The sequence below is a fragment of the Pteropus medius genome, unplaced genomic scaffold (genome assembly GCF_902729225.1).
Source record: "Pteropus medius unplaced genomic scaffold, Ma_sr-lr_union100, whole genome shotgun sequence".
Taxonomy (NCBI): domain Eukaryota; kingdom Metazoa; phylum Chordata; class Mammalia; order Chiroptera; family Pteropodidae; genus Pteropus; species Pteropus medius.
In genome coordinates, this window is record NW_024355206.1 from 1,941,181 (window position 1) to 1,953,840 (window position 12,660).

A 12,660-nucleotide genomic window follows, 5' to 3' on the forward strand; every position below is an offset into this window, starting at 1 on the left:
GGGTAACCCATGAACCCCGGGCCCTGCCCGGCGTGACTGCTGCACAGAACCTGGACCCATTCAAACTGGTTCAGATGAGGGACCTTCCCAAACCAAGACAGAGGCCCTGCTCTTCAGGACTGGGGCACCCAGAAAGACGACTTCAGGGGGACTGGAGGTCGGGGAGCTATTAGGCAGTACTTAACAGGGAGAGACAGCATTTTACACTTTACTCTCTCCTTCCTGACACACTAAAATACGCCGAGACACACAACCAAGTGTATGTTCCTTGTTCTCGTTGCTCTTATACAAACACAAAATCAAAACGACGTCTCGAATCACATACAAACAAAGCCAGTGATATATAAATTAACGACGTTAATTTAACGTGATGGATATGGCTCTTTTGCTAAGTCTAAATTTCAGCTCGCAGTGTGAATACAGACTGCGGTGGAATAAATGATTTTGAATTTAGCGTGCTAATACTCATGTGGGCTCTGTGATGACTCAATTTTCCCATTCCTTTTTTTTTTTTTTCTTTGAAAACTGCTGCAAAATCACCCCTGGTCTGGGTGCAGTGACATCACTTGGATAGCAAAACATCTTCTATGATTTACGCTACCTCTGCCCTTCCCTCTTTTCCCCAAAGACCTGGAATAATACTCGTTGGCTTTGGTGTGATTCTAAACCAGCGGTAAAGACAGCCAGACTCAGGGTCTACAGAATGCCTACAACCTACAATTTGGCACAGATATCGAATCACGAATTTTAAATACCATGAAGGAGAATTCATAGAGCACTTAAGAGTTTATCCGTAGATCACCGTCCCCCACACTAAGGTCTTTAAACGTCTACAGGAAAACAGCACAGGAAGCACAGTGTCACGCCAGAGCAAGAGGACCACAGTGTACGCCCATCGAACCTTACCTGTCGGTTATATATGTTTCATGGTTCTCATTTCAGGTTCCTGCTTTCAAGAGGGACCCTGGAAGATTATTACAACAAAGCATGGGTGATGAGGGACAGCAGGGCATGGAACAGGGCAGCACCTATCGGGGCGGAAGAGATTAATTAGATGTTCTGGGTCTAGAAGGGATTAAGGCCAGATGGTTACTGATGTCAAAGCAAAGCACGACCATAGATCCACGGAAAGAATAACCCCAGACTCTCAGCAGTTGGCAAAACTAGGGGGTAGTGAGTGGGGCAAAGAAACACACTTAACTTTCTAGTGAACGAATGCAGAAATGACTGATGCACGAAATCATTCATTCATTCCCTCACTCACTCAGGCACAGCATATGTACCTACGGCATACCTGCCGGGTCCTATCCAGGCCGGACGGCCCATGGACAAAGCAGACATAGTTTCTTTGCCTGACAGCAGCAAGAGCCAATGTTTTGATCGTCAAGGTAAGAAGAGAAGCTATCTGCTTCCTGTCCTATTCGGAGCCTTTCTCTTAGGGACCGGTTTTGCAGCTGAATCCTTCTGGGGGAGACCGGGGCTCCAGACAGAAGCTTCCCTCCTGCTCGCCAGCAGGGAGCCAGTACAGGTACAGAAGCCCGGCCAACTCTTGGTCAGAGACTCGTGCTATGGACTCCTGCCTTGACGGACGTGCTAGGCTCTCATTAACCTCATTCTAACAAAACACGGCCATGGCTGCATGTAAAGATATTCCCTAGGTACAAGTGAGCCCAGCTTGCTGCAGCAGCCTCTGGCCACACACAGAGGAGGAACTAACATAATTTTAGGTCCTGACGGAAAACGCTGGGACTCCAGCCAGGGGCCAGGAGATGCAGTGGGGAAAGGCAGGTGAGCCGGCCCTGGACGGACACAGCTGTGCCCTGCTTCTCAGCACCAGGGACAACCGTCAAAGCGTAACGGAAGCCGTGCTGGCCTTCAAGGGACTGATGACGATGGGCGCAGGCAGAGTTCAGGATCTCCAGGGGCGCTGGCCCTGGAATTCCAGTTATAGTCCGAATTGAAGCAGGATCTCATCTAACAGCTGGACCAGGGAGTGGTCCACCAAGGAAGAGCATTAGAGATAGTGCACCAGCTCCTAAGGTGGGGCAGACCCGCGGCCGGGGCTTCGTGGGAAATTATCGGGGCTGAGATTCCAGACTCTGGATCAGTGCTAATCAACAGAAATACAGTGCAAGCCACAGATGCAAGGCACCTATAGGAATTAAAATGTCCTAGTAGTCACATTAAAAAGGGAAAAAGAAGTAGGTGACTCATTTTATTAATGTGTTGTATTTAATTCAACATATCCAGAATATTATCTTTTAATATGTGATCAGTATAAAACAATTAATGAGGCGTTTCAGTTTTTTTTTTTTTTTATGCTAAGTCTTTGAAATCGGGTGTGTATGTCACACCTACAGCACATCTCAATTCAGACGGCTGTATTTCGGCTGGCCGCCAGAGGTCTGCAGCGCAGATTAACAGCAAGCCAGTGAACTGGATGGAGTGTTCACGTGCACACCCATCTCTTTTCAAGTAGACGTGAAAAAGAGACCGCGCGTTAAAGCCATCACAGAGCCACCCGAAGGAGATTCAGAATTGTACAGACTGAATTCCCCGGACAGTTCTAGCACCTATACCAGTTAAAATTTAAAAAGAAAAACAAACAAACAAACTGTGGCTAAGCCTGAGTCGTCTTCTGTTAAAGGAAGGGTCCTGACTCTTCCCTCGCTCAACAAGACGGAAGAATGAAGTCGCTCCGGGAGCTGGACAGAGCGGGAGGCGGCCCTGCTGATCACAACTCCCTGCTCGCCCGTGCAATGGGCCCCTCTCCCGAGCTGCTGTCCAGGACCGCATCCAAGGCTGTGCACCGGTTTGGCAGGGAGGGCGTGCTGCAGGCTCTCGCCACCCTCCAGGAGCCTCCTGCGCTGGGCAGACAGCATGGGCAGCCTTGTTCCTCTGGCGTGTCGAGAAGATTTTAATGCTCTTACACATTCCATCTCTCCTCTGCCTTTGCGGGTATTTTCTTCCTTATGTGCCCTTCAGATAAAACCATGCTTTTCCCTCCCCCTCAACATGATACCAATTCTAATAAAGTGGACAACACGACACAATGAAAGGATCTGGTGTTTGTGTGCCTCGGGGGTGAAAAGAGCAAGGTTTGGATCTTGGTCTGGACCAAGATTTAACTTCCGCGATTTTTCCGGAGTGAAACTTCCCATAGAGAGGAGAGAGCAAAGCTCGGACCTGCCCTTACAGTTTCCATGGATGAAATTTATTAACGTGTCGTATTTGATATTTTCGAAGGGCTTGGCAATCATCGTTATTGATCCAGTCACGACAGTCAGTCCCAATTTATTCTGAGATGAGAAGAGGGAACAGAGAAATAATAATGCTCGCGGGTCACCCAGAATCACGCCATCTGGACGAGAGCCTTATGATTGGAGTTCCATAGTTTCAAAACTCTTTTCTGTTTCCAGCTGCATCGCTGTAAGCATTGGCATGACCAAAACCTTGACCCAAAGAACATGAGAGACAATCCAGAGAAACTGGCGAATAACCAACGCTGAGTTTCAGAGACACTGCACGTGCATGTTGGTGATAGCATGAGGTCCAGCCGTGCCTACTGAGTAGGGCCAAGACTCACAAGAAGCTCAGGAGAAGTGACCCACTCAGAAGACTCTGGAAGGTCAGGACCAGCAGTTCTGCTGAGTAAAGGTCGAGGAAGAAAGAGGAGGCAGCCACAGCTGACTTGCTCATCAGGAGATGCAGACACTCGGGCGAGTCGTTCATGGCTATGAATGGGAAGGCAGAAAACAAAGGCATTTTGTCCTGCACCTCCCTAGAGATTTCAAAAATGGCCACTGGCCTCACACCGAGAAATCAGGAGTGGAGGAACTCATGGTGTGGAGACAGAGGGACCCAGTATCCTTGCAGGAGATCCAATCTCCATCCCCAAGAAAGAACCGATGGGGACAATGATGACACACGCTGTCATCGTTGGTTCAGCCACGTTGGAAAATTCAAGGTCCACAGGGGCCAAGTGATAGTAACACAGATCAGTGTAAATGAAACAAAACTCGTCCTCCTTACCCCGGTCCTTCTTCCCACAGGACTCTCTACGTCAGGAAACATCTCTGCCCCCACCCTGCCTGTGCTCATCACGGGAATCCTCTGCCAGCCGGCCACGGGGCTCCGTGCTTCTCGCCTCTTCCACCTCTCGAGTCATTTCTCCTCTCTCCACCGTCCCCATCACCATCCTGCACTGAAGTGCTGCCGGCTGCACCGAGACGCCCTCCTCACGGTCCCCTGGGGCCCCTCTGATCCATCCTTTACACAGTAATCAGAGCCAGACTTGAAAAGGGAAAATCCAAAATGTGCCGGGTCTTTACCTTGGCCAACGAGACGCAAGGGCCTCTTCGGCCTCTGCTCTCCAACTTGGGACTCCCTCTAGTCCAGTCTCCTGGCTTCCCTTCGGCCCCTAAGCACGGAGGCTGCCACCCACCTGCTCAGGTGCTTCGCACACCCTGTTCCCTCCACTCCGTTCCCTGCCTCGCCCAGCTCATGCCCGCTTGCCCCTCAGCTCAGACCTCAGACCTTGCCTGCTCCTTGGCGAAGCTTTCCTCGCTCTTCCTCACAGATCAGAAAAGGTCTCCCTGCTATTCTTGGTAAAAAAACACCCTATGCTGATCCCTGGTTCTTCTAATTAGTTGCACGAGGGCGTGTCTGTGTCCTCCCCATGGAGTGCGAGCTCCTTTTGCCTTGCTCACCTGGGACAGCACCTGATGCCGCGCTGGACACACAGACGGTGCTAGGGAAATGTCGATGGAATAAATGACCAGATGAGTGAGTGAGTGGATGGACGAAGGCGGCTCAGAAGCCATTGCTCTGACAGTGTCAGCCTTTGTGAAAGCTGAGAGCAACACAGGATCCAGCTTCGGCTCAAGGGCGAAGCCTCCAGTGCCAACAGGATGTCTCCGCCCAGTGAAACAGGAGTCCCAAGGGCACCGGCCTAGCATTTTAGGTTAAAGGTCCACAACTCCTGGCTCTGGAAAGGAGTTATGTCGACTTCAGAAGTCATAATTAAAGGACGAGAATTAAATGCGGAGCTGTATCTTCGGTGTTTCGGTGAGGGATTTCGATTGTGAGCAACAGAAATCACTTCTGGCGAACTTAACCATGAACTGAATTGTTGCAAGGACGTCGGCAGGCCATCAGCGGAAAGGCTCAGCGTCAGACAACGGGCAGAAACCGAGAGAGGCCGGGCCCAAGCACCAGAGCCACACTCTGGTAAGGAAGAGTCTGGTTAGGACACGCTGCTGGCACTGTCCCCAGTGGACTCCCACTCAGCCCCCAGTGCACCTCGCTGCCACCGGCTCTGCCAACTACTTCTCTGACGGCCACATGCCTTGGCCTCATTTCTAGGTTCACAGTGTGGGGCGAGGCTGTCGGATTCTCTCACCGTGAGGCACGAGCCAGAGACCTCGCTACCTGGACTGGGCACTGCCTTCTTCTACCCAAAGGCCGGCAACGAGCCCTCAAGGGCAGTGTTGGGATCTCACGTTGCTAAGAAGCTGTGATACGTGTCCTTCTGTCCAGAAATAAAATGGCACCGAGGGAAACTTCACAGATACCAGCCGTCACTGTTTTACGTGCAGAAACAGCGTGTAGACACGGTGAGGCCTTTCTGCTCCGTACCACACCCCCGACTCTGATTTCTCCCCCGAGACTCATACGCTGAGCTTCTACAAATGCATCAAAGTGGAAAATTAAGAAGAAAAGAAAGAGGAAGATGAGGGAAGGTGTGCGACAGCCAATCCCGTAAGCTCTGCCGAAGGCTCTCAAGCGCTTCTGGTGCGAACCCTGAACCTATCTGCGGAGAAACTGAGGCTGAGGTAAGCGAAGTGGCTTTCTGAGGCCTCGCTCCACATCCACGAACCAGGAAACGAATCTGGTTTCCATGACGACGAGGTCTACGCTTGTTTTCATGGTAACATGTGGGCTCCCGTTTTCGGTTCAGGACCAAGCTGCTGAGGCACCAGATTTGTTTTTAAACACAGGCCCTGATGTCAGAACTCGCCAGGGGTTCCGATCAGGGGTGGGCAAGTTACAGCCCGAGGCGCATCCAGCGTGCCGCCTGTTTTTATGAGCAAAGGTTGAGTGGAGCACGGCCACGACCATCTGATTTTTGCATTGTCTGTGGCTGCTTCTGTGTGACGGGGCCAGAGTAAGTTAGTCATGACAGAGATGTTCATTGGTCAAAATTATTTACTTGGAATTATTAAGTGATCATTACTTAAATTATCACTTTAAAGCCCGAACTGTTTACTATCGGGGACTTTTACAGACTCCTGGTTTAGAGGCTAAAAAAATCACGATCCTTCCCTGTCCACACGACTTTTAATATTTCACGGGACTTCGGCGGAGAGGAGCATCTGTGCCTCTGTGGGTATGCAAGTTACAGACGGCAGACATTCACCTGCCACTTAGCAAGTCTCCATAGCGCTCCTGCTATGTTCAAGTCTGCATGCCACAGCTGGAGGTGGCTGTGTGTGACGGGAGCAGATTAAACGTTACTTCATGCCATGTAAGCACAGATCTGCATTCTGGTGTCACATATAAATGAAATATACATGAAACTCGAAACTGTGGTTTTATCATTGTCTCCTTTCTATCCATTCACTGGCACAGAAGACAGAAGTTGGGTGCAACAGTATAAACTGCCCACGTAAAAATCAGTTTTTGCGCCGGCTCTTGCTACTGTTCACTAGCCAGAATCTGCGTTTCCCCATCCTTCGGTAACGTACAATGCCAGCTGGCCAAGTCTAGCCACCCTGGGCCACACACGCTCCTCCAGAGACGGCTCCGCAGGTGACAGGGATGGAGGTAAATCTCACTGACAGCAAAGGAAGAGGAAGCTAGGCAGGGCCCAGGCACAATTTCCTGACACTCGGTCACCTGGAAAGCAGGCAGCCACGTCAGAAGTTAGCGGGGAAGACCTCATCTCCCACTTCCTGGCCACGTGCGCCCCCTCGTAAGGCTGTGTCTTTGGACAGAAGCTCGTCAAGCACCCTTTGCTGTGGCCGGCTGTCCCAAGATGACAGGAACCAGCCGTCTGCTATGGGATACCTGGGGGGGCCAGGCCCTGGTGGGGGGTGGTCTTAGTGCCCTCCTATCTCCCCGATGGTGGCTTTCTCTTTTGACAAATGAGGGGATCCACGCTCCAGCAGCAGAGTCAAGAAAGTATGAGGTTGGGGGCAGTGGGCGAGCCACCCTGCCAGCCCGATGGCGGGGATGGAGGCCTGGAGGAGAGCTGGCCGTTACACGCATGGAGAAGCGACCCTCCCTTTGTCCTTGAAGACTCTGTATAATAAGATTATTGCATAATCCTTGCTGCTTGTGCTCGGAGCCGCCTTATCACAGGGATGGGGAGGCACTTTACATTCGGGTCTACTGTCTGTGTTATCGCCCAGCTGCTCCTGTTCATTTCATTTTCAAAGACAGGGATTTGCGGCCCATTGAAAAGAATGGAAACACAGGGCCAGCCCTTGCGAGTCCCCTCCGGCCCCCGGGAACCCGCATCGGCTGTATGTGACCAGCCAAGCACCAACAGGTCACCGCCCCTCCACACATGCCCCCCCCCACCTGTTGTCACGCTTCGAAACAGCACCTGAAGGCCTCGGGAGGCAGGAGGACGAGAGTAAGCCGCTGTCACCGCCGTCTGCCAACCTCCTCGCGGCCTGTGTGGAGTCAGTCCCGGTCACTCGTGGCACCCCTGGATGCACCCCTGGGGGCTGAGTGCTGGAAGAGCAGAGCCAGAGATGAGCCATAATCCCGGGCCCCGCGGAGCTGAGGTCGTGGCCTGACGCCCTCCCCGCAGGCGGCGAGGGGCAGAGAGACGGCTGGGGGCTGCGCGCATCTCCATCATCGCCTCTCCCGACCACGGTCCCGGGAAACGCGGGAACACTGTGCCGGCTGCATCCAACAGCCGTGATGGAAGAGGAGGGCGGGAGGAGAGATGATAGTTTCTTGGCTCAAATAAACGATAAAAATCCAAAAAAAAAAAAAGATGATATGATGTGATGAGCGATGCATGATGAAGTGATAAAAGCAACACACACAACAGGAAGGCGAACGGCCCCGGCTGTGTCTCCGATTCTGGCCGACTGGAGGAAGGTCTCGCCCTAGACAACAGCCACCCCAACCTGAGCCCACGAGGCGTGAGGGGTGAAGGCCAGAGAGGTGGCACCTGTAACCCCGCGGGGCCACCGGACAGCACCGACGCCAGCGTGCGTGCCCCACGGATGGGCTTCTGTGAGTGCTGGCCCGGCCTCGAGTCCCACCCCCGCACTTAGCTTCTGGAGACCTGGGAGGAGTCGCTTATCATCGGGCCCCCCTCCCGCCCCGCCTTCCCACCTGTACGAGGCGGAGGTGAACTAAATTACAAGGTGCAAACTCCGGTGCCACCTGGGATCACGCGGAGGAGGAAACGAAGCAAAGGGGTGCTGCGGCTTCTCTCCCCACAGAGATCCTACAGACGAAGGGCATCCTCGTCCCCACTGCACCGATAAGGAAATGACTCGAGAGAGCAGAAGTGACTGGAAACGGCCCAACTATTCCATGCTGGACCTGGGAAGCAAACTCCGTTTGCTGTCAGAGAAAATGATCCCGCCTCCCACACCGTCCCAGCTCCCCAGATACCAAAGCCAATATTGACCGAGTGCTTACGACATGCAAGCACAGTGCTAGTAAGGCTTTGCTTCCGGTGTGTCTTTTAATCCAAGCTACAATGGGAGAGACAGATGCGACTATTATTATTAGCCTTAGGTCACAGACGTGCAAAAGGGTCCTGCAAAGGCTGAAGCCCCGAGACACACATTTGGAAGTGGGAGAATCGGGAATTGAAAGCGGACGATGTGACTTCGAACTGTCCCTCTTCTGTGTGGTCTCTTCACCCCTAAAGGCTACATGACACTCCAGGGCCAGGTGAGCCCGAGGTGAAGCAGGGCAGGGAGAAGAGGGGACGGGACGGGAGGGGAGGGAGAAGGGGGAAGAGGAGGGAAGAGAGGTAGGTGCTGGCTTGGGAGGGACGGGTGCAGGAGAGGAGCTCTGCAGCGAAGAGAAGCCGAAGGGTGGACAGAGGGCGAAGCTAACAGTCTCCACGTCCTTCCCCTCTCTCCACGACCCAGGCTAAGACCCTTTCGTCCTGAAGACAGCGCCCCCTCCGCCCGGGGGTGGGAGACACTTTACAAAGACTAAGCCGGTGAGGGGCGAGGGGATATGAGAGTCCCGTGCGTCTGCCTGGGAACCTTTCCTGCCTCCCTTCTGCATTTTTCAATAGGATTCAAAACCATAAATTATGGAACGCCAGAAAGCGAAAAGGGCAGACCCCTTCTGGAGTTCATTTCAAGTGTGAAGTTCACAAACGCGTCTGATGGCATAATTGCCAAAGGCAGAAACCTATTGTCTCTTCGAACGAGGGATGGATTCGGAGACAGTGGCGCAGTGTTCCTCCGCCTGTCTCTGGGGCCTGTGGGGGTGAGGGCGGGGAGGAACCGCGGCCCTGAGAGGGGACCAGGGATTTCTGCCAAGAGCCTGCGGGGCTCTCCTGTCATCCTAGAAGTCATTTCGATTTTTCCTTTGGATCTGGAGCCAGTGGGTCCCGAAGACGGGCGGTAGGACGAGGATGGCCTTCCAACATCTTCGCCCCTTTAACAAGGATGCGATTCTGTTTTCGAATATATAACATCCACGTCACAGCTGCTCACACTGCCACTGGTCTCAACCGAGCCAATATCGTCTTCTCCAGGAAGAGGGGACAGACAGTGTGGCGAGGACATAGTGTTCCCCGAGACGAGGATATGGTTTAGAAACTGGCTCACTTGGCAGGATATATTTTGAATTTACAATACATGACAGATCTCACACCAATTAAAGAGCTCACTTAACATGACAGCAGTCCATAAAGTCCCTACGAATTTAATAATGTGTTTAAAGACGTATTATTAATCACAATCATGGACACATTTAAAGAAAATATAAATACTGTAGAGATAAATTATGTTACTTATTCTATTAATAACGATTGGCGTGTACAGATACCAAAGACTTGGTGACATGACCCGTCACTGTCCCCAGGAGTCCTCAGGCCAAAGGTCAGGCCACTGGCCCTTCGTGAAGGGGCTCGACATGAGCTGCAGTGTCCCCCGAGCCGTTTTAATTCTCTAAAGTTAAGCCTGAGCCCAGACTGGCCTCACGCCCGCACCCCGCACCCCACACCACCTCCCATTCCCAGCATGGCCTTCGGCGACCTTTTACAAACGTAGGTCAGAACGTGTCACCCCCTTCACGTAGGGGATCCCCATTACTTCCAGAATAGAATCCTAACCGTGGCCTCTAAGGTCCAGAGTGATCGGACCCCCTCGCACTGCTCCGACGTGATTCACGTTACACAAATCTCTTGCTTCGGTCAGGCTGACTTGCCCCTCTGGCTTGCTGCCACCTTCACCGTGGCGCCTGCCTGTCTCTCTGTCTCGAATGCCCTTCCACCCACTTTCCACCTCCCCGGCTCGCCATCATCGTCACCCTAGTGGCCTCCGCTCAGAGGCCACCTTCCCGGAGAGGCCTCCCCAAGCTGCGCGTGATCACACCGCCCCATCTCCTTCACACACTTCTCCCAGTGCAAACACCAAGTGCGATGCTGATCTGTAGGTTTATTTTCCCGCTTCCGTCATCAGAATATAAGTTCCCTGAGAGTAAAAAAAAAAAAAGAAATAGAATTTATCCTGTCTACCATACAGCGTGCCCTCGGCAGGGCTGCGGTGAGCATGTCGGATCCTAAAACGGCTTCCTGGGACCAGATGTCCCTTGTTAGAGATGATTTCCTTTGGCTGAAGACTTTCCTCGTATTTACACAACTGACCCTAGGAGCAGTGATATCCTCTGGCTTCTGTTTGAAGTGTTTTGGGGAGAGAAAGTGTGGGAAGGGAAAAGAGGCGAGAAGATGCTGTCTGGAGGTGAACAGGATGTGAGGCAACCAGACAGCACCAGGAGGAAGAGGGCGTAACGGTGAGGCCCGGGGAGTTCGTTCTCCGAGTTCGCACGCGGCCGGCGGCGGGTGCCCGGGGTGAGATGTGTCGGGAAGGGCAGTGAGCAGCCGTGCGCGGTCCTGACCGGGCCTGGCGACAGGCCCCCCCATGCCGCTGCCTTTCTGTGGCTGTGCTGCTCCCTGGGAGGACGCGTGAACGGGGCATGGAGCCCCCCGGGCCTCTCACCCCAGGGACAGGGAGGCCAGAGGCGACGACCTCACGCAGGGCTGAGCGAAAACCACCGCGGTTGCTTCGAGAGCACAGCGGAGCAGCACCTGGAGTGGATCAGGGAAGGCTTCCTAGAGGAGGTGGCCCCTGAGCTGAGCCATAGAGAGTTTGAGTTGGGCATTTCACCAGGCAAGGGCGACGGGGCGGACACACGCTGCGCTGCCCGCGTGCATAGCCCAGGTACCAGCCGACTTCCTCGCTCCCAGGCCGAGCTGAGCTGTCTGTCCTTTGGGTAAACCACCTGGAGGGACGTCTCTAGTGTGTGAACTGGCCTAGAGCTTGCACCTGCTCTGCGAAGACATTAGGGTTTTGCAAAGGCAGGGGCGTGGACGTTCGGCAGGCTCCGCCCACGCGGATGCCTACGGCCCCGGCCACCGTTTCTGAGCGTTTCTCCCGTCTCTGAGCACCGCTGTCAGCTGACCCGAGCCCTTCCTCACTGACAAAGGGAGGGAGACAAGGCTCCTTTATCGCCTCGTACACTGGGTACCGTTAGTTATTTGAGATAAACGTGTTCCACGGGTACCGTCGTCACGCCTTATTCCGGGGGACATGTTCCAAGACCCCCCCACCCCACCCCAGGGCACGCCTGAAGCCACGGAGAGGCCAAACCCTGTGTACGCCATGTTTTCTCCTGTACGCGAATTCCTGTGATCGAGTCTAGTCTGTAAATTAGGCACAGGAAGAGATTAACAACAGCTCTTCATAAACGACAACGATTGTAACAATGCACTGTAACGAACGCCGCACGAATACACGCTCGCGCGGTCTCTCGCTGAACTGGACTCACCCGTCTCGTGAGCTGACCAAATGCCTCCGGGACGGGCCGAGGCGGCCCCGTGACACAGCGTGAGGGTCACCGGCCTTCTGACGATGCACCCCGAGCACTTTTTACGGCTGCTCCGCAGCGCGTCCAAGCGGCCGGCATCACGACTCTTGCACTTCGGGGCCATTACTAAGTAAAACGAGCCTCGCCAGGTGCGGGAAGCTGTGGGCGTAACCAAGATGGCGTCTGCCCGGGCCTGAGGGCCGAGGAGCATCCGGCGCGCGGACGCTGGACCGGGGGGTGAGCCGGGCCGCATGTCCCGCGAGAGTGAGCGCACCTCGCTTCTCAGAATGGGCTTCCGGCTTAAAATGCATGAACTGTCTATTTCTGAAATTCTGCATTTGATATTTCCAGACCGTGGCTGGCCCCAGGTGACCGAAGCCACGGATGGGCGAAGCCACGGAGGAGGAGGGGGCGGGGGCGGTTACCGCCGCCGAAGGCAGACCGCAAGTGGTGACAGTAACCTCTCCTACAAGTCAGGGACCTCGTGAAAGAAACCGCGCCTCCCCCTGCGGGCTGGAGCCTTCGCTTTAATTCACTCAGCTGCAGGACCACAGTGCGGGGGCCCATCTTCGCTCTCAC